The sequence below is a fragment of the Phalangium opilio genome, unplaced genomic scaffold, assembly GCF_054372755.1.
Source record: "Phalangium opilio isolate 3A_F unplaced genomic scaffold, DU_Popi_V2 ptg000087l_1, whole genome shotgun sequence".
Taxonomy (NCBI): domain Eukaryota; kingdom Metazoa; phylum Arthropoda; class Arachnida; order Opiliones; family Phalangiidae; genus Phalangium; species Phalangium opilio.
Window position 1 is genome coordinate 1,954,113 of NW_028324192.1, and position 22,191 is coordinate 1,976,303.

Below are 22,191 nucleotides of genomic sequence, written 5' to 3' on the forward strand. Positions count from 1 at the left end.
AAGCCAACGGCACGCAGTGTTCCTAAGTGGTCTCCCTCCCAAGTAATGACTGCGCTCGACGCTGCTTAACTTCGGTTATCGGACGAGAACCGGTGTATTCAGCGTGATATGGCCGTTGCCAAGAGTGCTAGATAATAATTCGAATTTAAATTAAGTGAGACAAATTTACCTTCATCTTTTTCAAACAATAACAAAAAAGAAAATATGTTTGCTTTTTTCATATCTATTGGAATTTAAAAGAGGAAAAAAAAGTGAAAAAGTTAACGGCACGCAGTGTTCCTAAGTGGTCGCCCTCCCAAGTACTGACTGCGCTCGACGCTGCTTAACTTCGGTTATCGGACGAGAACCGGTGTATTCAGCGTGATATGGCCGTTGCCGAGAGAGCTAGTTAATAATTTGAATTTAATTAACCTTCATCTTTATAAAACAATAACAAAAAGAAGATATGTTTGCTTTTTTCATATCTGGTGGAATTTGAAAGAGGAAACAAAAGTGAAAAAGCCAACGGCACGCAGTATTCCCAAGTACTCTATGCGCTCGACGCTGCTTAACTTCGGTGATCGGACGTGAACCGGTCATTTCAGCGTGATATGGCCGTTGCCGAGAGTGCTAGTTAATAATTCGAATTTAAATTAAGTGAGACACATTAACCTTCATCATTTTAAAACATTAACAAAAAGAAAACGTGTTTGCTTTTTTCATATCTATTTAAATTTAAAAGATGAAAAAAAGTGAAAAAGACAACGGCACGCAGTGTTCCTAAGTGGTCTCCCTCCCAAGTAATGACTGCGCTCGACGCTGCTTAACTTTGGTTATCGGACGAGAATCGGTGTATTCAGCGTGATATGGCCGTTGCCGAGAGTGCTAGTTAATAATTGAATTTAATTAACTTTCATCTTTATAAAACAATAACAAAAAGAAGATATGTTTGCTTTTTTCATATCTGGTGGAATTTGAAAGAGGAAACAAAAGTGAAAAAGCAAACGGCACGCAGTATTCCCAAGTACTGACTGCGCTCGACGCTGCTAACGTCGGCGATCGGACGAGAACCGGTGTTCTCAGCGTGATATGGCCGTTGCCGAGAGTGCTAGATAATAATTCGAATTTAAATTAAGTGAGACAAATTAACCTTCATCTTTTTCAAACAATAACAAAAAGAAAATATGTTTGCTTTTTTCATATCTATTGGAATTTAAAAGAGAAAAAAAAAGTGAAAAAGCTAACGGCACGCAGTGTTCCTAAGTGGTCGCCCTCCCAAGTACTGACTGTGCTCGACGCTGCTTAACTTCGGTTATCGGACGAGAACCGGTGTATTCAGCGTGATATGGCCGTTGCCGAGAGTGCTAGTTAATAATTCGAATTTAAATTAAGTGAGACAAATTAACCTTCATCATTTTAAAACAATAACAAAAAGAAAACATGTTTGCTTTTTTCATATCTATTAAAATTTAAAAGAGGAAAAAAAAGTGAAAAAGCCAACGGCACGCAGTGTTCCTAAGTGGTCTCCCTCCCAAGTAGTGACTGCGCTCGACGCTGCTTAACTTCGGTTATCTGACGAGAACCGGTGTATTCAGCGTGATATGGCCGTTGCCGAGAGTGCTAGTTAATAATTTGAACTTAATTAACTTTCATCTTTATAAAACAATAACTAAAAGAAGATTTGTATGCTTTTTTTATATCTGGTGGAATTTGAAAGAGGGAACAAAAGTGAAAAAAGCAAACGGCACGCAGTATTCCCAAGTACTGACTGCGCTCGACGCTGCTAACGTCGGCGATCGGACGAGATCCGGTGTTCTCAGCGTGATATGGCCGTTGCCGAGAGTGCTAGATAATAATTCGAATTTAAATTAAGTGAGACAAATTAACCTTCATCTTTTTCAAACAATAACAAAAAGAAAATATGTTTGCTTTTTTCATATCTATTGGAATTTAAAAGAGAAAAGAAAAGTGAAAAAGCCAACGGCACGCAGTGTTCCTAAGTGGTCTCCCTCCCAAGTAGTGACTGCGCTCGACGCTGCTTAGCTTCGGTTATCGAACGAGAAACGGTGTATTCAGCGTGATATGGCCGTTGCCGAAAGTGCTAGTTAATAATTTGAATTTAATTAACTTTCATCACTATAAAACAATAACAAAAAAGAAGATATGTTTGCTTTTTTCATATCTGGTGGAATTTGAAAGAGGAAACAAAAGTGAAAAGCCAACGGCACGCAGTATTCCCAAGTACTGTATGCGCTCGACGCTGCTTAACTTCGGTGATCGGACGTGAACAGGTGTTTTCAGCGTGATATGGCCGTTGCTGAGAGTGCTAGTTAATAATTCGGATTTAAATTAAGTGAGACAAATTAACCTTCATCATTTTAAAACAATAACAAAAAGAAAACCTGTTTGCTTTTTACATATCTATTAAAATTTAAAAGAGGAAAAAAAAGTGAAAAAGCCAACGGCACGCAGTGTTCCTAAGTGGTCTCCCTCCCAAGTAATGACTGCGCTCGACGCTGCTTAACTTCGGTTATCGGACGAGAACCGGTGTATTCAGCGTGATATGGCCGTTGCCGAGAATGCTAATTAATAATTTGAATTTAATTAACTTTCTTCTTTGTAAAACAATAACAAAAAGAAGATAAGTTTGCTTTTTTCATATCTGGTGGAATTTGAAAGAGGAAACAAAAGTGAAAACGCCAACGGCACGCAGTATTCCCAAGTACTGTATGCGCTCGACGCTGCTTAACTTCGGTGATCGGACGTGAACCGGTGTTTTCAGCGTGATATGGCCGTTGCCGAGAGTGCTAGTTAATAATTCGAACTTAAATTAAGTGAGACAAATTGACCTTCATCATTTTAAAACAATAACAAAAAGAAAACCTGTTTGCTTTTTACATATCTATTAAAATTTAAAAGAGGAAAAAAAAGTGAAAAAGCCATCGGCACGCAGTGTTCCTAAGTGGTCTCCCTCCCAAGTAATGACCGCGCTCGACGCTGCTTAACTTCGGTTATCGGACGAGAATCGGTGTATTCAGCGTGATATGGCCGTTGCCGAGAGTGCTAGTTAATAATTTGAATTTAATTAACTTTCATCTTTATAAAACAATAACAAAAAGAAGATATGTTTGCTTTTTTCATATCTGGTGGAATTTGAAAGAGGAAACAAAAGTGAAAAAGCAAACGGCACGCAGTATTCCCAAGTACTGACTGCGCTCGACGCTGCTAACGTCGGCGATCGGACGAGAACCGGTGTTCTCAGCGTGATATGGCCGTTGCCGAGAGTGCTATTTAATAATTCGGATTTAAACTAAGTGAGACAAATTAACCTTCATCATTTTAAAACAATAACAAAAAGAAAACCTGTTTGCTTTTTACATATCTATTAAAATTTAAAAGAGGAAAAAAAGTGAAAACGCCAACGGCACGCAGTGTTCCTAAGTGTTCTCCCTCCCAAGTAATGACTGCGCTCGACGCTGCTTAACTTCGGTTATCGAACGAGAACCGGTGTATTCAGCGTGATATGGCCGTTGCCGAGAGTGCTAGTTAATAATTCGAATTTAAATTAAGTGAGACAAATTAACCTTCATCATTTTAAAACAATAACAAAAAGAAAACGTGTTTGCTTTTTTCATATCTATTAAAATTTAAAAGAGGAAAAAAAGTGAAAAAGCCAACGGCACGCAGTGTTCCTAAGTGGTCTCCCTCCCAAGCAATGACTGCGCTCGACGCTGCTTAACTTCGGTTATCGGACGAGAATCGCTGTATTCAGCGTGATATGGCCGTTGCCGAGAGTGCTAGTTAATAATTGAATTTAATTAACTTTCATCTTTATAAAACAATAACAAAAAGAAGATATGTTTGCTTTTTTCATATCTGGTGGAATTTGAAAGAGGAAACAAAAGTGAAAAAGCAAACGGCACGCAGTATTCCCAAGTACTGACTGCGCTCGACGCTGCTAACGTCGGCGATCGGACGAGAACCGGTGTTCTCAGCGTGATATGGCCGTTGCCGAGAGTGCTAGATAATAATTCGAATTTAAATTAAGTGAGACAAATTAACCTTCATCTTTTTCAAACAATAACAAAATGAAAATATGTTTGCTTTTTTCATATCTATTGGAATTTAAAAGAGAAAAAAAAAGTGAAAAAGCTAACGGCACGCAGTGTTCCTAAGTGGTCGCCCTCCCAAGTACTGACTGCGCTCGACGCTGCTTAACTTCGGTTATCGGACGAGAACCGGTGTATTCAGCGTGATATGGCCGTTGCCGAGAGTGCTAGTTAATAATTCGAATTTAAATTAAGTGAGACAAATTAACCTTCATCATTTTAAAACAATAACAAAAAGAAAACATGTTTGCTTTTTTCATATCTATTAAAATTTAAAAGAGGAAAAAAAAGTGAAAAAGCCAACGGCACGCAGTGTTCCTAAGTGGTCTCCCTCCCAAGTAGTGACTGCGCTCGACGCTGCTTAACTTCGGTTATCTGACGAGAACCGGTGTATTCAGCGTGATATGGCCGTTGCCGAGAGTGCTAGTTAATAATTTGAATTTAATTAACTTTCTTCTTTATAAAACAATAACTAAAAGAAGATTTGTTTGCTTTTTTCATATCTGGTGGAATTTGAAAGAGGAAACAAAAGTGAAAAAAGCAAACGGCACGCAGTATTCCCAAGTACTGACTGCGCTCGACGCTGCTAACGTCGGCGATCGGACGAGATCCGGTGTTCTCAGCGTGATATGGCCGTTGCCGAGAGTGCTAGATAATAATTCGAATTTAAATTAAGTGAGACAAATTAACCTTCATCTTTTTCAAACAATAACAAAAAGAAAATATGTTTGCTTTTTTCATATCTATTGGAATTTAAAAGAGGAAAAAAAAGTGAAAAAGCTAACGGCAAGCAGTGTTCCTAAGTGGTCGCCCTCCCAAGTACTGACTGCGCTCGACGCTGCTTAACTTCGGTTATCGGACGAGAACCGGTGTATTTAGCGTGATATGGCCGTTGCCGAGAGTGCAAATTAATATTTGAATTTAATTAACCTTCATCTTTATAAAACAATAACAAAAAGAAGATATGTTTGCTTTTTTCATATCTGGTGGAATTTAAAAGAGGAATCAAAAGTGAAAAAACAAACGGCACGCAGTATTCCCAAGTACTGTATGCGCTCGACGCTGCTTAACTTCGGTGATCGGACGGGATCCGGTGTTTTCAGCGTGATATGGCCGTTGCCGAGAGTGCTAGCTAATAATTCGAATTTAAATTAAGTGAGACAAATTAACCTTCATCATTTTAAAACAATAACAAAAAGAAAACCTGTTGCTTTTTACATATCTATTAAAATTTAAAAGAGGAAAAAAAGTGAAAAAGCCAACGGCACGCAGTGTTCCTAAGTGGTCTCCCTCCCAAGTAATGACTGCGCTCGACGCTGCTTAACTTCGGTTATCGGACGAGAATCGGTGTATTCAGCGTGATGTGGCCGTTGCCGAGAGTGCTAGTTAATAATTTGAATTTAATTAACTTTCATCTTTATAAAACAATAACTAAAAGAAGATTTGTTTGCTTTTTTCATATCTGGTGGAATTTGAAAGAGGAAACAAAAGTGAAAAATGCAAACGGCACGCAGTATTCCCAAGTACTGACTGCGCTCGACGCTGCTAACGTCGGCGATCGGACGAGAACCGGTGTTCTCAGCGTGATATGGCCGTTGCCGAGAGTGCTAGTTAATAATTTGAATTTAATTAACTTTCATCTTTATAAAACAATAACTAAAAGAAGATTTGTTTGCTTTTTTCATATCTGGTGGAATTTGAAAGAGGAAACAAAAGTGAAAAATGCAAACGGCACGCAGTATTCCCAAGTACTGTATGCGCTCGACGCTGCTTTACTTCGGTGATCGGACGTGAACCGGTGTTTTCAGCGTGATATGGCCGTTGCCGAGAGTCCTAGTTAATAATTCGAATTTAAATTAAGTGAGACAAATTAACCTTCATCATTTTAAAACAATAACAAAAAGAAAACGTGTTTGCTTTTTTCATATCTATTAAAATTTAAAAGAGGAAAAAAAAGTGAAAAAGCCAACGGCACGCAGTGTTCCTAAGTGGTCTCCCTTCCAAGTAGTGACTGCGCTCGACGCTGCTTAACTTCGGTTATCTGACGAGAACCGGTGTATTCAGCGTGATATGGCCGTTGCCGAGAGTGCTAGTTAATAATTTGAATTTAATTAACTTTCATCTTTATAAAACAATAACTAAAAGAAGATTTGTTTGCTTTTTTCATATCTGGTGGAATTTGAAAGAGGAAACTAAAGTGAAAAAAGCAAACGGCACGCAGTATTCCCAAGTACTGACTGCGCTCGACGCTGCTAACGTCGGCGATCGGACGAGAACCGGTGTTCTCAGCGTGATATGGCCGTTGCCGAGAGTGCTAGATAATAATTCGAATTTAAATTAAGTGAGACAAATTAACCTTCATCTTTTTCAAACAATAACAAAAAGAAAATATGTTTGCTTTTTTCATATCTATTGGAATTTAAAAGAGGAAAAAAAGTGAAAAAGCAAACGGCACACAGTGTTCCTAAGTGGTCGCCCTCCCAAGTACTGACTGCGCTCGACGCTGCTTAACTTCGGTTATCGGACGAGAACCGGTGTGTTCAGCGTGATATGGCCGTTGCCGAGTGTGTTAGTTAATAATTCGAATTTAAATTAAGTGAGACAAATTAACCTTCATCATTTTAAAACAATAACAAAAAGAAAATATGTTTGCTTTTTTCATATCTATTGGAATTTAAAAGAGGAAAAAAAGTGAAAAAGCAAACGGCACGCAGTATTCCCAAGTACTGACTGCGCTCGACGCTGCTAACGTCGGCGATCGGACGAGAACCGGTGTTCTCAGCGTGATATGGCCGTTGCCGAGAGTGCTAGATAATAATTCGAATTTAAATTAAGTGAGACAAATTAACCTTCATCTTTTTCAAACAATAACAAAAAGAAAATATGATTGCTTTTTTCATATCTATTGGAATTTAAAAGAGAAAAAAAAAGTGAAAAAGCTAACGGCACGCAGTGTTCCTAAGTGGTCGCCCTCCCATGTACTGACTGCGCTCGACGCTGCTTAACTTCGGTTATCGGACGAGAACCGGTGTGTTCAGCGTGATATGGCCGTTGCCGGGAGTGCTAGTTAATAATTCAAATTTAAATTAAGTGAGACAAATTAACCTTCATCATTTTAAAACAATAACAAAAAGAAAACATGTTTGCTTTTTTCACATCTATTAAAATTTAAAAGAGGAAAAAAAAGTGAAAAAGCCAATGGCACGCAGTGTTCCTAAGTGGTCTCCCTCCCAAGTAGTGACTGCGCTCGACGCTGCTTAACTTCGGTTATCTGACGAGAACCGGTGTATTCAGCGTGATATGGCCGTTGCCGAGAGTGCTAGTTAATAATTTGAATTTAATTAACTTTCATCTTTATAAAACAATAACTAAAAGAAGATTTGTTTGCTTTTTTCATACCTGGTGGAATTTGAAAGAGGAAACTAAAGTGAAAAAAGCAAACGGCACGCAGTATTCCCAAGTACTGACTGCGCTCGACGCTGCTAACGTCGGCGATCGGACGAGAACCGGTGTTCTCAGCGTGATATGGCCGTTGCCGAGAGTGCTAGATAATAATTCGAATTTAAATTAAGTGAGACAAATTAACCTTCATCTTTTTCAAACAATAACAAAAAGAAAATATGTTTGCTTTTTTCATATCTATTGGAATTTAAAAGAGAAAAAAAAAGTGAAAAAGCTAACGGCACGCAGTGTTCCTAAGTGGTCGCCCTCCCAAGTACTGACTGCGCTGGACGCTGCTTAACTTCGGTTATCGGACGAGAACCGGTGTGTTCAGCGTGATATGGCCGTTGCCGAGAGTGCTTGTTAATAATTCGAATTTAAATTAAGTGAGACAAATTAACCTTCATCATTTTAAAACAATAACAAAAAGAAAACATGTTTGCTTTTTTCATATCTATTAAAATTTAAAAGAGGAAAAAAAAGTGAAAAAGCCAACGGCACGCAGTGTTCCTAAGTGGTCTCCCTCCCAAGTAGTGACTGCGCTCGACGCTGCTTAACTTCGGTTATCTGACGAGAACCGGTGTATTCAGCGTGATATGGCCGTTGCCGAGAGTGCTAGTTAATAATTTGAATTTAATTAACTTTCATCTTTATAAAACAATAACTAAAAGAAGATTTGTTTGCTTTTTTCATATCTGGTGGAATTTGAAAGAGGAAACTAAAGTGAAAAAAGCAAACGGCACGCAGTATTCCCAAGTACTGACTGCACTCGACGCTGCTTTACTTCGGTGATCGGACGTGAACCGGTGTTTTCAGCGTGATATGGCCGTTGCCGAGAGTCCTAGTTAATAATTCGAATTTAAATTAAGTGAGACAAATTAACCTTCATCATTTTAAAACAATAACAAAAAGAAAACGTGTTTGCTTTTTTCATATCTATTAAAATTTAAAAGAGGAAAAAAAAGTGAAAAAGCCAACGGCACGCAGTGTTCCTAAGTGGTCTCCCTCCCAAGCAATGACTGCGCTCGACGCTGCTTAACTTCGGTTATCGGACGAGAATCGGTGTATTCAGCGTGATATGGCCGTTGCCGAGAGTGCTAGTTAATAATTGAATTTAATTAACTTTCATCTTTATAAAACAATAACAAAAAGAAGATATGTTTGCTTTTTTCATATCTGGTGGAATTTGAAAGAGGAAACAAAAGTGAAAAAGCAAACGGCACGCAGTATTCCCAAGTACTGACTGCGCTCGACGCTGCTAACGTCGGCGATCGGACGAGAACCGGTGTTCTCAGCGTGATATGGCCGTTGCCGAGAGTGCTAGATAATAATTCGAATTTAAATTAAGTGAGACAAATTAACCTTCATCTTTTTCAAACAATAACAAAAAGAAAATATGTTTGCTTTTTTCATATCTATTGGAATTTAAAAGAGAAAAAAAAAGTGAAAAAGCTAACGGCACGCAGTGTTCCTAAGTGGTCGCCCTCCCAAGTACTGACTGTGCTCGACGCTGCTTAACTTCGGTTATCGGACGAGAACCGGTGTGTTCAGCGTGATATGGCCGTTGCCGAGAGTGCTAGTTAATAATTCGAATTTAAATTAAGTGAGACAAATTAACCTTCATGATTTTAAAACAATAACAAAAAGAAAACATGTTTGCTTTTTTCATATCTATTAAAATTTAAAAGAGGAAAAAAAAGTGAAAAAGCCAACGGCACGCAGTGTTCCTAAGTGGTCTCCCTCCCAAGTAGTGATTGCGCTCGACGCTGCTTAACTTCGGTTATCTGTCGAGAACCGGTGTATTCAGCGTGATATGGCCGTTGCCGAGAGTGCTAGTTAATAATTTGAATTTAATTAACTTTCATCTTTATAAAACAATAACTAAAAGAAGATTTGTTTGCTTTTTTCATACCTGGTGGAATTTGAAAGAGGAAACTAAAGTGAAAAAAGCAAACGGCACGCAGTATTCCCAAGTACTGACTGCGCTCGACGCTGCTAACGTCGGCGATCGGACGAGAACCGGTGTTCTCAGCGTGATATGGCCGTTGCCGAGAGTGCTAGATAATAATTCGAATTTAAATTAAGTGAGACAAATTAACCTTCATCTTTTTCAAACAATAACAAAAAGAAAATATGTTTGCTTTTTTCATATCTATTGGAATTTAAAAGAGAAAAAAAAAGTGAAAAAGCTAACGGCACGCAGTGTTCCTAAGTGGTCGCCCTCCCAAGTACTGACTGCGCTCGACGCTGCTTAACTTCGGTTATCGGACGAGAACCGGTGTGTTCAGCGTGATATGGCCGTTGCCGAGTGTGTTAGTTAATAATTCGAATTTAAATTAAGTGAGACAAATTAACCTTCATCATTTTAAAACAATAACAAAAAGAAAATATGTTTGCTTTTTTCATATCTATTGGAATTTAAAAGAGGAAAAAAAGTGAAAAAGCAAACGGCACGCAGTATTCCCAAGTACTGACTGCGCTCGACGCTGCTAACGTCGGCGATCGGACGAGAACCGGTGTTCTCAGCGTGATATGGCCGTTGCCGAGAGTGCTAGATAATAATTCGAATTTAAATTAAGTGAGACAAATTAACCTTCATCTTTTTCAAACAATAACAAAAAGAAAATATGATTGCTTTTTTCATATCTATTGGAATTTAAAAGAGGAAAAAAAAGTGAAAAAGCCAACGGCACGCAGTGTTCCTAAGTGGTCTCCCTCCCATGTACTGACTGCGCTCGACGCTGCTTAACTTCGGTTATCTGACGAGAACCGGTGTATTCAGCGTGATATGGCCGTTGCCGGGAGTGCTAGTTAATAATTCAAATTTAAATTAAGTGAGACAAATTAACCTTCATCATTTTAAAACAATAACAAAAAGAAAACATGTTTGCTTTTTTCACATCTATTAAAATTTAAAAGAGGAAAAAAAAGTGAAAAAGCCAATGGCACGCAGTGTTCCTAAGTGGTCTCCCTCCCAAGTAGTGACTGCGCTCGACGCTGCTTAACTTCGGTTATCTGACGAGAACCGGTGTATTCAGCGTGATATGGCCGTTGCCGAGAGTGCTAGTTAATAATTTGAATTTAATTAACTTTCATCTTTATAAAACAATAACTAAAAGAAGATTTGTTTGCTTTTTTCATACCTGGTGGAATTTAAAAGAGGAAACTAAAGTGAAAAAAGCAAACGGCACGCAGTATTCCCAAGTACTGACTGCGCTCGACGCTGCTAACGTCGGCGATCGGACGAGAACCGGTGTTCTCAGCGTGATATGGCCGTTGCCGAGAGTGCTAGATAATAATTCGAATTTAAATTAAGTGAGACAAATTAACCTTCATCTTTTTCAAACAATAACAAAAAGAAAATATGTTTGCTTTTTTCATATCTATTGGAATTTAAAAGAGAAAAAAAAAGTGAAAAAGCTAACGGCACGCAGTGTTCCTAAGTGGTCGCCCTCCCAAGTACTGACTGCGCTGGACGCTGCTTAACTTCGGTTATCGGACGAGAACCGGTGTGTTCAGCGTGATATGGCCGTTGCCGAGAGTGCTAGTTAATAATTCGAATTTAAATTAAGTGAGACAAATTAACCTTCATCATTTTAAAACAATAACAAAAAGAAAACATGTTTGCTTTTTTCATATCTATTAAAATTTAAAAGAGGAAAAAAAAGTGAAAAAGCCAACGGCACGCAGTGTTCCTAAGTGGTCTCCCTCCCAAGTAGTGACTGCGCTCGACGCTGCTTAACTTCGGTTATCTGACGAGAACCGGTGTATTCAGCGTGATATGGCCGTTGCCGAGAGTGCTAGTTAATAATTTGAATTTAATTAACTTTCATCTTTATAAAACAATAACTAAAAGAAGATTTGTTTGCTTTTTTCATATCTGGTGGAATTTGAAAGAGGAAACTAAAGTGAAAAAAGCAAACGGCACGCAGTATTCCCAAGTACTGACTGCACTCGACGCTGCTTTACTTCGGTGATCGGACGTGAACCGGTGTTTTCAGCGTGATATGGCCGTTGCCGAGAGTCCTAGTTAATAGTTCGAATTTAAATTAAGTGAGACAAATTAACCTTCATCATTTTAAAACAATAACAAAAAGAAAACGTGTTTGCTTTTTTCATATCTATTAAAATTTAAAAGAGGAAAAAAAAGTGAAAAAGCCAACGGCACGCAGTGTTCCTAAGTGGTCTCCCTCCCAAGCAATGACTGCGCTCGACGCTGCTTAACTTCGGTTATCGGACGAGAATCGGTGTATTCAGCGTGATATGGCCGTTGCCGAGAGTGCTAGTTAATAATTGAATTTAATTAACTTTCATCTTTATAAAACAATAACAAAAAGAAGATATGTTTGCTTTTTTCATATCTGGTGGAATTTGAAAGAGGAAACAAAAGTGAAAAAGCAAACGGCACGCAGTATTCCCAAGTACTGACTGCGCTCGACGCTGCTAACGTCGGCGATCGGACGAGAACCGGTGTTCTCAGCGTGATATGGCCGTTGCCGAGAGTGCTAGATAATAATTCGAATTTAAATTAAGTGAGACAAATTAACCTTCATCTTTTTCAAACAATAACAAAAAGAAAATATGTTTGCTTTTTTCATATCTATTGGAATTTAAAAGAGAAAAAAAAAGTGAAAAAGCTAACGGCACGCAGTGTTCCTAAGTGGTCGCCCTCCCAAGTACTGACTGTGCTCGACGCTGCTTAACTTCGGTTATCGGACGAGAACCGGTGTGTTCAGCGTGATATGGCCGTTGCCGAGAGTGCTAGTTAATAATTCGAATTTAAATTAAGTGAGACAAATTAACCTTCATGATTTTAAAACAATAACAAAAAGAAAACATGTTTGCTTTTTTCATATCTATTAAAATTTAAAAGAGGAAAAAAAAGTGAAAAAGCCAACGGCACGCAGTGTTCCTAAGTCGTCTCCCTCCCAAGTAGTGATTGCGCTCGACGCTGCTTAACTTCGGTTATCTGTCGAGAACCGGTGTATTCAGCGTGATATGGCCGTTGCCGAGAGTGCTAGTTAATAATTTGAATTTAATTAACTTTCATCTTTATAAAACAATAACTAAAAGAAGATTTGTTTGCTTTTTTCATATCTGGTGGAATTTGAAAGAGGAAACAAAAGTGAAAAATGCAAACGGCACGCAGTATTCCCAAGTACTGTATGCGCTCGACGCTGCTTTACTTCGGTGATCGGACGTGAACCGGTGTTTTCAGCGTGATATGGCCGTTGCCGAGAGTCCTAGTTAATAATTCGAATTTAAATTAAGTGAGACAAATTAACCTTCATCATTTTAAAACAATAACAAAAAGAAAACGTGTTTGCTTTTTTCATATCTATTAAAATTTAAAAGAGGAAAAAAAAGTGAAAAAGCCAACGGCACGCAGTGTTCCTAAGTGGTCTCCCTTCCAAGTAGTGACTGCGCTCGACGCTGCTTAACTTCGGTTATCTGACGAGAACCGGTGTATTCAGCGTGATATGGCCGTTGCCGAGAGTGCTAGTTAATAATTTGAATTTAAATTAAGTGAGACAAATTAACCTTCATGATTTTAAAACAATAACAAAAAGAAAACATGTTTGCTTTTTTCATATCTATTAAAATTTAAAAGAGGAAAAAAAAGTGAAAAAGCCAACGGCACGCAGTGTTCCTAAGTGGTCTCCCTCCCAAGTAGTGATTGCGCTCGACGCTGCTTAACTTCGGTTATCTGTCGAGAACCGGTGTATTCAGCGTGATATGGCCGTTGCCGAGAGTGCTAGTTAATAATTTGAATTTAATTAACTTTCATCTTTATAAAACAATAACTAAAAGAAGATTTGTTTGCTTTTTTCATATCTGGTGGAATTTGAAAGAGGAAACAAAAGTGAAAAAAGCAAACGGCACGCAGTATTCCCAAGTACTGTATGCGCTCGACGCTGCTTTACTTCGGTGATCGGACGTGAACCGGTGTTTTCAGCGTGATATGGCCGTTGCCGAGAGTCCTAGTTAATAATTCGAATTTAAATTAAGTGAGACAAATTAACCTTCATCATTTTAAAACAATAACAAAAAGAAAACGTGTTTGCTTTTTTCATATCTATTAAAATTTAAAAGAGGAAAAAAAAGTGAAAAAGCCAACGGCACGCAGTGTTCCTAAGTGGTCTCCCTCCCAAGTAGTGATTGCGCTCGACGCTGCTTAACTTCGGTTATCTGTCGAGAACCGGTGTATTCAGCGTGATATGGCCGTTGCCGAGAGTGCTAGTTAATAATTTGAATTTAATTAACTTTCATCTTTATAAAACAATAACTAAAAGAAGATTTGTTTGCTTTTTTCATATCTGGTGGAATTTGAAAGAGGAAACAAAAGTGAAAAAAGCAAACGGCACGCAGTATTCCCAAGTACTGACTGCGCTCGACGCTGCTAACGTCGGCGATCGGACGAGAACCGGTGTTCTCAGCGTGATATGGCCGTTGCCGAGAGTGCTAGTTAATAATTTGAATTTAATTAACTTTCATCTTTATAAAACAATAACTAAAAGAAGATTTGTTTGCTTTTTTCATATCTGGTGGAATTTGAAAGAGGAAACAAAAGTGAAAAAAGCAAACGGCTCGCAGTATTCCCAAGTACTGTATGCGCTCGACGCTGCTTTACTTCGGTGATCGGACGTGAACCGGTGTTTTCAGCGTGATATGGCCGTTGCCGAGAGTCCTAGTTAATAATTCGAATTTAAATTAAGTGAGACAAATTAACCTTCATCATTTTAAAACAATAACAAAAAGAAAACGTGTTTGCTTTTTTCATATCTATTAAAATTTAAAAGAGGAAAAAAAAGTGAAAAAGCCAACGGCACGCAGTGTTCCTAAGTGGTCTCCCTTCCAAGTAGTGACTGCGCTCGACGCTGCTTAACTTCGGTTATCTGACGAGAACCGGTGTATTCAGCGTGATATGGCCGTTGCCGAGAGTGCTAGTTAATAATTTGAATTTAATTAACTTTCATCTTTATAAAACAATAACTAAAAGAAGATTTGTTTGCTTTTTTCATATCTGGTGGAATTTGAAAGAGGAAACTAAAGTGAAAAAAGCAAACGGCACGCAGTATTCCCAAGTACTGACTGCGCTCGACGCTGCTAACGTCGGCGATCGGACGAGAACCGGTGTTCTCAGCGTGATATGGCCGTTGCCGAGAGTGCTAGATAATAATTCGAATTTAAATTAAGTGAGACAAATTAACCTTCATCTTTTTCAAACAATAACAAAAAGAAAATATGTTTGCTTTTTTCATATCTATTGGAATTTAAAAGAGGAAAAAAAGTGAAAAAGCAAACGGCACGCAGTATTCCCAAGTACTGACTGCGCTCGACGCTGCTAACGTCGGCGATCGGACGAGAACCGGTGTTCTCAGCGTGATATGGCCGTTGCCGAGAGTGCTAGATAATAATTCGAATTTAAATTAAGTGAGACAAATTAACCTTCATCTTTTTCAAACAATAACAAAAAGAAAATATGTTTGCTTTTTTCATATCTATTGGAATTTAAAAGAGAAAAAAAAGTGAAAAAGCTAACGGCACGCAGTGTTCCTAAGTGGTCGCCCTCCCAAGTACTGACTGCGCTCGACGCTGCTTAACTTCGGTTATCGGACGAGAACCGGTGTGTTCAGCGTGATATGGCCGTTGCCGAGAGTGCTAGTTAATAATTCGAATTTAAGTTAAGTGAGACAAATTAACCTTCATCATTTTAAAACAATAACAAAAAGAAAACATGTTTGCTTTTTTCATATCTATTAAAATTTAAAATAGGAAAAAAAAGTGAAAAAGCCAACGGCACGCAGTGTTCCTAAGTGGTCTCCCTCCCAAGTAGTGACTGCGCTCGACGCTGCTTAACTTCGGTTATCTGGCGAGAACCGGTGTATTCAGCGTGATATGGCCGTTGCCGAGAGTGCTAGTTAATAATTTGAATTTAATTAACTTTCATCTTTATAAAACAATAACTAAAAGAAGATTTGTTTGCTTTTTCATACCTGGTGGAATTTGAAAGAGGAAACTAAAGTGAAAAAAGCAAACGGCACGCAGTATTCCCAAGTACTGACTGCGCTCGACGCTGCTAACGTCGGCGATCGGACGAGAACTGGTGTTCTCAGCGTGATATGGCCGTTGCCGATAGTGCTAGATAATAATTCGAATTTAAATTAAGTGAGACAAATTAACCTTCATCTTTTTCAAACAATAACAAAAAGAAAATATGTTTGCTTTTTTCATATCTATTGGAATTTAAAAGAGAAAAAAAAAGTGAAAAAGCTAACGGCACGCAGTGTTCCTAAGTGGTCGCCCTCCCAAGTACTGACTGCGCTCGACGCTGCTTAACTTCGGTTATCGGACGAGAACCGGTGTGTTCAGCGTGATATGGCCGTTGCCGAGTGTGTTAGTTAATAATTCGAATTTAAATTAAGTGAGACAAATTAACCTTCATCATTTTAAAACAATAACAAAAAGAAAATATGTTTGCTTTTTTCATATCTATTGGAATTTAAAAGAGGAAAAAAAGTGAAAAAGCAAACGGCACGCAGTATTCCCAAGTACTGACTGCGCTCGACGCTGCTAACGTCGGCGATCGGACGAGAACCGGTGTTCTCAGCGTGATATGGCCGTTGCCGAGAGTGCTAGATAATAATTCGAATTTAAATTAAGTGAGACAAATTAACCTTCATCTTTTTCAAACAATAACAAAAAGAAAATATGTTTGCTTTTTTCATATCTATTGGAATTTAAAAGAGAAAAAAAAGTGAAAAAGCTAACGGCACGCAGTGTTCCTAAGTGGTCGCCCTCCCAAGTACTGACTGCGCTCGACGCTGCTTAACTTCGGTTATCGGACGAGAACCGGTGTGTTCAGCGTGATATGGCCGTTGCCGAGAGTGCTAGTTAATAATTCGAATTTAAGTTAAGTGAGACAAATTAACCTTCATCATTTTAAAACAATAACAAAAAGAAAACATGTTTGCTTTTTTCATATCTATTAAAATTTAAAATAGGAAAAAAAAGTGAAAAAGCCAACGGCACGCAGTGTTCCTAAGTGGTCTCCCTCCCAAGTAGTGACTGCGCTCGACGCTGCTTAACTTCGGTTATCTGGCGAGAACCGGTGTATTCAGCGTGATATGGCCGTTGCCGAGAGTGCTAGTTAATAATTTGAATTTAATTAACTTTCATCTTTATAAAACAATAACTAAAAGAAGATTTGTTTGCTTTTTCATACCTGGTGGAATTTGAAAGAGGAAACTAAAGTGAAAAAAGCAAACGGCACGCAGTATTCCCAAGTACTGACTGCGCTCGACGCTGCTAACGTCGGCGATCGGACGAGAACCGGTGTTCTCAGCGTGATATGGCCGTTGCCGAGAGTGCTAGATAATAATTCGAATTTAAATTAAGTGAGACAAATTAACCTTCATCTTTTTCAAACAATAACAAAAAGAAAATATGTTTGCTTTTTTCATATCTATTGGAATTTAAAAGAGAAAAAAAAAGTGAAAAAGCTAACGGCACGCAGTGTTCCTAAGTGGTCGCCCTCCCAAGTACTGACTGCGCTCGACGCTGCTTAACTTCGGTTATCGGACGAGAACCGGTGTGTTCAGCGTGATATGGCCGTTGCCGAGTGTGTTAGTTAATAATTCGAATTTAAATTAAGTGAGACAAATTAACCTTCATCATTTTAAAACAATAACAAAAAGAAAATATGTTTGCTTTTTTCATATCTATTGGAATTTAAAAGAGGAAAAAAAGTGAAAAAGCAAACGGCACGCAGTATTCCCAAGTACTGACTGCGCTCGACGCTGCTAACGTCGGCGATCGGACGAGAACCGGTGTTCTCAGCGTGATATGGCCGTTGCCGAGAGTGCTAGATAATAATTCGAATTTAAATTAAGTGAGACAAATTAACCTTCATCTTTTTCAAACAATAACAAAAAGAAAATATGTTTGCTTTTTTCATATCTATTGGAATTTAAAAGAGAAAAAAAAGTGAAAAAGCTAACGGCACGCAGTGTTCCTAAGTGGTCGCCCTCCCAAGTACTGACTGCGCTCGACGCTGCTTAACTTCGGTTATCGGACGAGAACCGGTGTGTTCAGCGTGATATGGCCGTTGCCGAGGGTGCTAGTTAATAATTTGAATTTAATTAACTTTCATCTTTATAAAACAATAACTAAAAGAAGATTTGTTTGCTTTTTTCATACCTGGTGGAATTTGAAAGAGGAAACTAAAGTGAAAAAAGCAAACGGCACGCAGTATTCCCAAGTACTGACTGCGCTCGACGCTGCTAACGTCGGCGATCGGACGAGAACCGGTGTTCTCAGCGTGATATGGCCGTTGCCGAGAGTGCTAGATAATAATTCGAATTTAAATTAAGTGAGACAAATTAACCTTCATCTTTTTCAAACAATAACAAAAAGAAAATATGTTTGCTTTTTTCATATCTATTGGAATTTAAAAGAGAAAAAAAAAGTGAAAAAGCTAACGGCACGCAGTGTTCCTAAGTGGTCGCCCTCCCAAGTACTGACTGCGCTGGACGCTGCTTAACTTCGGTTATCGGACGAGAACCGGTGTGTTCAGCGTGATATGGCCGTTGCCGAGAGTGCTAGTTAATAATTCGAATTTAAATTAAGTGAGACAAATTAACCTTCATCATTTTAAAACAATAACAAAAAGAAAACATGTTTGCTTTTTTCATATCTATTAAAATTTAAAAGAGGAAAAAAAAGTGAAAAAGCCAACGGCACGCAGTGTTCCCAAGTGGTCTCCCTCCCAAGTAGTGACTGCGCTCGACGCTGCTTAACTTCGGTTATCTGACGAGAACCGGTGTATTCAGCGTGATATGGCCGTTGCCGAGAGTGCTAGTTAATAATTTGAATTTAATTAACTTTCATCTTTATAAAACAATAACTAAAAGAAGATTTGTTTGCTTTTTTCATATCTGGTGGAATTTGAAAGAGGAAACTAAAGTGAAAAAAGCAAACGGCACGCAGTATTCCCAAGTACTGACTGCACTCGACGCTGCTTTACTTCGGTGATCGGACGTGAACCGGTGTTTTCAGCGTGATATGGCCGTTGCCGAGAGTCCTAGTTAATAATTCGAATTTAAATTAAGTGAGACAAATTAACCCTCATCATTTTAAAACAATAACAAAAAGAAAACGTGTTTGCTTTTTTCATATCTATTAAAATTTAAAAGAGGAAAAAAAAGTGAAAAAGCCAACGGCACGCAGTGTTCCTAAGTGGTCTCCCTTCCAAGTAGTGACTGCGCTCGACTCTGCTTAACTTCGGTTATCTGACGAGAACCGGTGTATTCAGCGTGATATGGCCGTTGCCGAGAGTGCTAGTTAATAATTTGAATTTAATTAACTTTCATCTTTATAAAACAATAACTAAAAGAAGATTTGTTTGCTTTTTTCATACCTGGTGGAATTTGAAAGAGGAAACTAAAGTGAAAAAAGCAAACGGCACGCAGTATTCCCAAGTACTGACTGCGCTCGACGCTGCTAACGTCGGCGATCGGACGAGAACCGGTGTTCTCAGCGTGATATGGCCGTTGCCGAGAGTGCTAGATAATAATTCGAATTTAAATTAAGTGAGACAAATTAACCTTCATCTTTATAAAACAATAACAAAAAGAAGATATGTTTGCTTTTTTCATATCTGGTGGAATTTAAAAGAGGAAACAAAAGTGAAAAAGCCAACGGCACGCAGTATTCCCAAGTACTCTATGCGCTCGACGCTGCTTAACTTCGGTGATCGGACGAGAACCGTTGTATTCAGCGTGATATGGCCGTTGCCGAGAGTGCTAGTTAATAATTTAAATTTAATTAACTTTCATCTTTATAAAACAATAACAAAAAAGAAGATATGTTTGTTTTTTCATATCTGGTGGAATTTGAAAGAGGAAACAAAAGTGAAAAAGCCAACGGCACGCAGTATTCCCAAGTACTCTATGCGCTCGACGCTGCTTAACTTCGGTGATCGGACGTGAACCGGTCTTTTCAGCGTGATATGGCCGTTGCCGAGAGTGCTAGTTAATAATTTAAATTTAATTAACTTTCATCTTTATAAAACAATAACAAAAAAGAAGATATGTTTGCTTTTTTCATATCGGGTGGAATTTAAAAGAGGAAACAAAAGTGAAAAAGCCAACGGCACGCAGTATTCCCAAGTACTGACTGCGCTCGACGCTGCTAACGTCGGCGATCGGACGAGAACCTGTGTTCTCAGCGTGATATGGCCGTTGTCGAGAGGGCTAGTTAATAATTCGAATTTAAATTAAGTGAGACAAATTAACCTTCTTCATTTTAAAACAATAACAAAAAGAAAACATGTTTGCTTTTTTCATATCTATTAAAATTTAAAAGAGGAAAAAAAAGTGAAAAAGCCAACGGCACGCAGTGTTCCTAAGTGGTCTCCCTCCCAAGTAGTGACTGCGCTCGACGCTGCTTAACTTCGGTTATCGGACGAGAACCGGTGTATTCAGCGTGATATGGCCGTTGCCGAGAGTGCTAGTTAATAATTTGAATTTAATTAACTTTCATCTTTATAAAACAATAACTAAAAGAAGATTTGTTTGCTTTTTTCATACCTGGTGGAATTTGAAAGAGGAAACAAAAGTGAAAAAGCAAACGGCACAGAGTATTCCCAAGTACTGACTGCGCTCGACGCTGCTAACGTCAGCGATCGCACGAGAACCGGTGTTCTCAGCGTGATATGGCCGTTGCCGAGAGTGCTAGATAATAATTGGAATTTAAACTAAGTGAGACAAATTAACCTTCATCATTTTAAAACAATAACAAAAAGAAAACATGTTTGCTTTTTTCATATCTATTAAAATTTAAATGGGGAAAAAAAGTGAAAAAGCCAACGGCACGCAGTGTTCCTAAGTGGTCTCCCTCCCAAGTAGTCACTGCGCTCGACGCTGCTTAACTTCGGTTATCGGACGAGAACCGGTGTATTCAGCGTGATATGGCCGTTGCCGAGAGTGCTAGTTAATAATTTGAATTTAATTAACTTTCATCATTTTAAAACAATAACAAAAAGAAAATATGTTTGCTTTTTTCATATCTGGTGGAATTTGAAAGAGGAAACAAAAGTGAAAAAGCAAACGGACCGCAGTATTCCCAAGTACTCACTGCGCTCGACGCTGCTAACGTCGGCGATCGGACGAGAACCGGTGTTCTCAGCGTGATATGGCCGTTGCCGAGAGTGCTAGATGATAATTCGAATTTAAATTAAGTGAGACAAATTAACCTTCATCTTTTTCAAACAATAACAAAAAGAAAATATGTTTGCTTTTTTCATATCTATTGGAATTTAAAAGAGGAAAAAAAGTGAAAAAGCTAACGGCACGCAGTGTTCCTAAGATGTCGCCCTCCCAAGTACTGACTGCGCTCGACGCTGCTTAACTTTGGTTATCGGACGAGAACCGGTGAATTCAGCGTGATATGGCCGTTGCCGAGAGCTACGACATTGAGCTACGACAAACAAGGGCCGAGATATTAAGCAAAATGTTCGTCAACTTTGGTATCGTCTCACTTATTTTTATTATGTTACTTATGATTTTTGCACTAAACTTTGGAGGCTCATAACTCTTGTTCTACAAGAGATACTGGGATCTCCTTTGGATATGTTATAGTACTCTTTGCTCCCCATACAAGCCTACTTTAAACTTGAGGCTACCTCAATATCGTCGTCAACTTATTTTTTGTCTCACTTATTGTTAGAAGGTTACTTTTGATTTTTGAAAATAAACTTTGCAGGCTCGTAACTCTGGTTCTACCAGAGATACGGGGATGTAAATAATGTGACCTTGACACAAATGTTCGGATAAGGTCTTTGCATGTTCCAAGCAAAAAAAAAACTTCGCGGTTTCGAACCTGTGGCCTTCCGGGAGTGAGGCGGATGCGATAACCGCTACACTAAAGATATGTTATTATTTTTAATCGAAGGAACAGGGTCAAGTAATTAAGCAATACGTGAACAAACAAACCCCTCCATAGAAAATTCATTAGACTATACTTTGCAAGGCCCATAACTCTGTGTCTACTAGAGATACCGGGATGTCCTTAGGATATGTTATAGTCCAATTTGTCATTCATCTAACCATACTAAAAACTTTGGGCTACGACAAACAGGGGCCGAGTACTTAAGCGAAACGTAAAGAAACAAACCCCCTCCATAGGAAATGAGTTTAACTATACTTTGCAGGCTCGTAACTCTGTTTCCACTGGAGATGCGGGGATGTCCTTTGAGTATGTTATAGATCAATTTGTCTTCCATCTAACCATACTAAAAATATTGAGCTACGACAAACAGGGGCCGAGTAATTAAGCTAAACGTAAACAAACAACCCGTCCTTAGGAAATGCATTAGACTATACTTTGCAGGCCCATAACTCTGTGTCTACTAGAGATACGGGGATGTCCTTAGGAAATGTTATAGTCCAAATTGTCCCCCATCTAACCATACTAAAAACATTGAGCTACGACAAACAAGGGCCGAGATATTAAGCAAAATGTTCGTCAACTTTGGTATCGTCTCACTTATTTTTATTATGTTACTTATGATTTTTGCACTAAACTTTGGAGGCTCATAACTCTTGTTCTACAAGAGATACTGGGATCTCCTTTGGAAATGTTATAGTACTCTTTGCTCCCC

General features: G+C 38.6%; 54 pseudogenes; all 54 read right to left on the minus strand.

Annotated features, from left to right (window-relative positions):
- Position 1: 1 nt before the first annotated feature.
- On the minus strand, positions 2 to 120 carry LOC149649931 (5S ribosomal RNA; annotated as a pseudogene).
- Positions 121 to 258: 138 nt separating this feature from the next.
- LOC149649932 (5S ribosomal RNA) lies at positions 259 to 377 on the minus strand (annotated as a pseudogene).
- A 361-nt stretch (positions 378 to 738) lies between these two features.
- On the minus strand, positions 739 to 857 carry LOC149649933 (5S ribosomal RNA; annotated as a pseudogene).
- A 360-nt stretch (positions 858 to 1,217) lies between these two features.
- Positions 1,218 to 1,336, minus strand: LOC149649934 (5S ribosomal RNA; annotated as a pseudogene).
- A 137-nt stretch (positions 1,337 to 1,473) lies between these two features.
- Positions 1,474 to 1,592, minus strand: LOC149649935 (5S ribosomal RNA; annotated as a pseudogene).
- A 362-nt stretch (positions 1,593 to 1,954) lies between these two features.
- Positions 1,955 to 2,073, minus strand: LOC149649936 (5S ribosomal RNA; annotated as a pseudogene).
- Positions 2,074 to 2,435: 362 nt separating this feature from the next.
- LOC149649937 (5S ribosomal RNA) lies at positions 2,436 to 2,554 on the minus strand (annotated as a pseudogene).
- Positions 2,555 to 2,676: 122 nt separating this feature from the next.
- On the minus strand, positions 2,677 to 2,779 carry LOC149649938 (5S ribosomal RNA; annotated as a pseudogene).
- Positions 2,780 to 2,916: 137 nt separating this feature from the next.
- Positions 2,917 to 3,035, minus strand: LOC149649939 (5S ribosomal RNA; annotated as a pseudogene).
- Positions 3,036 to 3,395: 360 nt separating this feature from the next.
- Positions 3,396 to 3,514, minus strand: LOC149649940 (5S ribosomal RNA; annotated as a pseudogene).
- A 136-nt stretch (positions 3,515 to 3,650) lies between these two features.
- On the minus strand, positions 3,651 to 3,769 carry LOC149649941 (5S ribosomal RNA; annotated as a pseudogene).
- A 360-nt stretch (positions 3,770 to 4,129) lies between these two features.
- Positions 4,130 to 4,248, minus strand: LOC149649942 (5S ribosomal RNA; annotated as a pseudogene).
- A 137-nt stretch (positions 4,249 to 4,385) lies between these two features.
- Positions 4,386 to 4,504, minus strand: LOC149649943 (5S ribosomal RNA; annotated as a pseudogene).
- A 362-nt stretch (positions 4,505 to 4,866) lies between these two features.
- LOC149649944 (5S ribosomal RNA) lies at positions 4,867 to 4,985 on the minus strand (annotated as a pseudogene).
- A 359-nt stretch (positions 4,986 to 5,344) lies between these two features.
- On the minus strand, positions 5,345 to 5,463 carry LOC149649945 (5S ribosomal RNA; annotated as a pseudogene).
- A 588-nt stretch (positions 5,464 to 6,051) lies between these two features.
- Positions 6,052 to 6,170, minus strand: LOC149649946 (5S ribosomal RNA; annotated as a pseudogene).
- Positions 6,171 to 6,531: 361 nt separating this feature from the next.
- On the minus strand, positions 6,532 to 6,650 carry LOC149649947 (5S ribosomal RNA; annotated as a pseudogene).
- Positions 6,651 to 7,025: 375 nt separating this feature from the next.
- Positions 7,026 to 7,144, minus strand: LOC149649948 (5S ribosomal RNA; annotated as a pseudogene).
- A 137-nt stretch (positions 7,145 to 7,281) lies between these two features.
- LOC149649949 (5S ribosomal RNA) lies at positions 7,282 to 7,400 on the minus strand (annotated as a pseudogene).
- Positions 7,401 to 7,762: 362 nt separating this feature from the next.
- On the minus strand, positions 7,763 to 7,881 carry LOC149649950 (5S ribosomal RNA; annotated as a pseudogene).
- A 137-nt stretch (positions 7,882 to 8,018) lies between these two features.
- Positions 8,019 to 8,137, minus strand: LOC149649951 (5S ribosomal RNA; annotated as a pseudogene).
- Positions 8,138 to 8,260: 123 nt separating this feature from the next.
- LOC149649952 (5S ribosomal RNA) lies at positions 8,261 to 8,363 on the minus strand (annotated as a pseudogene).
- A 137-nt stretch (positions 8,364 to 8,500) lies between these two features.
- On the minus strand, positions 8,501 to 8,619 carry LOC149649953 (5S ribosomal RNA; annotated as a pseudogene).
- Positions 8,620 to 8,979: 360 nt separating this feature from the next.
- On the minus strand, positions 8,980 to 9,098 carry LOC149649954 (5S ribosomal RNA; annotated as a pseudogene).
- Positions 9,099 to 9,235: 137 nt separating this feature from the next.
- On the minus strand, positions 9,236 to 9,354 carry LOC149649955 (5S ribosomal RNA; annotated as a pseudogene).
- Positions 9,355 to 9,716: 362 nt separating this feature from the next.
- Positions 9,717 to 9,835, minus strand: LOC149649956 (5S ribosomal RNA; annotated as a pseudogene).
- A 375-nt stretch (positions 9,836 to 10,210) lies between these two features.
- Positions 10,211 to 10,329, minus strand: LOC149649957 (5S ribosomal RNA; annotated as a pseudogene).
- A 137-nt stretch (positions 10,330 to 10,466) lies between these two features.
- On the minus strand, positions 10,467 to 10,585 carry LOC149649958 (5S ribosomal RNA; annotated as a pseudogene).
- Positions 10,586 to 10,947: 362 nt separating this feature from the next.
- LOC149649959 (5S ribosomal RNA) lies at positions 10,948 to 11,066 on the minus strand (annotated as a pseudogene).
- Positions 11,067 to 11,203: 137 nt separating this feature from the next.
- LOC149649960 (5S ribosomal RNA) lies at positions 11,204 to 11,322 on the minus strand (annotated as a pseudogene).
- A 123-nt stretch (positions 11,323 to 11,445) lies between these two features.
- Positions 11,446 to 11,548, minus strand: LOC149649961 (5S ribosomal RNA; annotated as a pseudogene).
- A 137-nt stretch (positions 11,549 to 11,685) lies between these two features.
- On the minus strand, positions 11,686 to 11,804 carry LOC149649962 (5S ribosomal RNA; annotated as a pseudogene).
- Positions 11,805 to 12,164: 360 nt separating this feature from the next.
- Positions 12,165 to 12,283, minus strand: LOC149649963 (5S ribosomal RNA; annotated as a pseudogene).
- A 137-nt stretch (positions 12,284 to 12,420) lies between these two features.
- On the minus strand, positions 12,421 to 12,539 carry LOC149649964 (5S ribosomal RNA; annotated as a pseudogene).
- A 363-nt stretch (positions 12,540 to 12,902) lies between these two features.
- On the minus strand, positions 12,903 to 13,021 carry LOC149649965 (5S ribosomal RNA; annotated as a pseudogene).
- Positions 13,022 to 13,158: 137 nt separating this feature from the next.
- LOC149649966 (5S ribosomal RNA) lies at positions 13,159 to 13,277 on the minus strand (annotated as a pseudogene).
- Positions 13,278 to 13,640: 363 nt separating this feature from the next.
- LOC149649967 (5S ribosomal RNA) lies at positions 13,641 to 13,759 on the minus strand (annotated as a pseudogene).
- A 588-nt stretch (positions 13,760 to 14,347) lies between these two features.
- Positions 14,348 to 14,466, minus strand: LOC149649968 (5S ribosomal RNA; annotated as a pseudogene).
- A 599-nt stretch (positions 14,467 to 15,065) lies between these two features.
- Positions 15,066 to 15,184, minus strand: LOC149649969 (5S ribosomal RNA; annotated as a pseudogene).
- A 137-nt stretch (positions 15,185 to 15,321) lies between these two features.
- LOC149649970 (5S ribosomal RNA) lies at positions 15,322 to 15,440 on the minus strand (annotated as a pseudogene).
- Positions 15,441 to 15,801: 361 nt separating this feature from the next.
- Positions 15,802 to 15,920, minus strand: LOC149649971 (5S ribosomal RNA; annotated as a pseudogene).
- Positions 15,921 to 16,294: 374 nt separating this feature from the next.
- LOC149649972 (5S ribosomal RNA) lies at positions 16,295 to 16,413 on the minus strand (annotated as a pseudogene).
- A 137-nt stretch (positions 16,414 to 16,550) lies between these two features.
- Positions 16,551 to 16,669, minus strand: LOC149649973 (5S ribosomal RNA; annotated as a pseudogene).
- Positions 16,670 to 17,030: 361 nt separating this feature from the next.
- Positions 17,031 to 17,149, minus strand: LOC149649974 (5S ribosomal RNA; annotated as a pseudogene).
- Positions 17,150 to 17,523: 374 nt separating this feature from the next.
- On the minus strand, positions 17,524 to 17,642 carry LOC149649975 (5S ribosomal RNA; annotated as a pseudogene).
- A 362-nt stretch (positions 17,643 to 18,004) lies between these two features.
- Positions 18,005 to 18,123, minus strand: LOC149649976 (5S ribosomal RNA; annotated as a pseudogene).
- A 137-nt stretch (positions 18,124 to 18,260) lies between these two features.
- Positions 18,261 to 18,379, minus strand: LOC149649977 (5S ribosomal RNA; annotated as a pseudogene).
- Positions 18,380 to 18,502: 123 nt separating this feature from the next.
- On the minus strand, positions 18,503 to 18,605 carry LOC149649978 (5S ribosomal RNA; annotated as a pseudogene).
- Positions 18,606 to 18,742: 137 nt separating this feature from the next.
- Positions 18,743 to 18,861, minus strand: LOC149649979 (5S ribosomal RNA; annotated as a pseudogene).
- Positions 18,862 to 19,223: 362 nt separating this feature from the next.
- Positions 19,224 to 19,326, minus strand: LOC149649980 (5S ribosomal RNA; annotated as a pseudogene).
- A 122-nt stretch (positions 19,327 to 19,448) lies between these two features.
- On the minus strand, positions 19,449 to 19,551 carry LOC149649981 (5S ribosomal RNA; annotated as a pseudogene).
- Positions 19,552 to 19,913: 362 nt separating this feature from the next.
- Positions 19,914 to 20,032, minus strand: LOC149649982 (5S ribosomal RNA; annotated as a pseudogene).
- Positions 20,033 to 20,392: 360 nt separating this feature from the next.
- Positions 20,393 to 20,511, minus strand: LOC149649983 (5S ribosomal RNA; annotated as a pseudogene).
- Positions 20,512 to 20,871: 360 nt separating this feature from the next.
- On the minus strand, positions 20,872 to 20,990 carry LOC149649984 (5S ribosomal RNA; annotated as a pseudogene).
- Between the last annotated feature and the right edge of the window lie 1,201 nt (positions 20,991 to 22,191).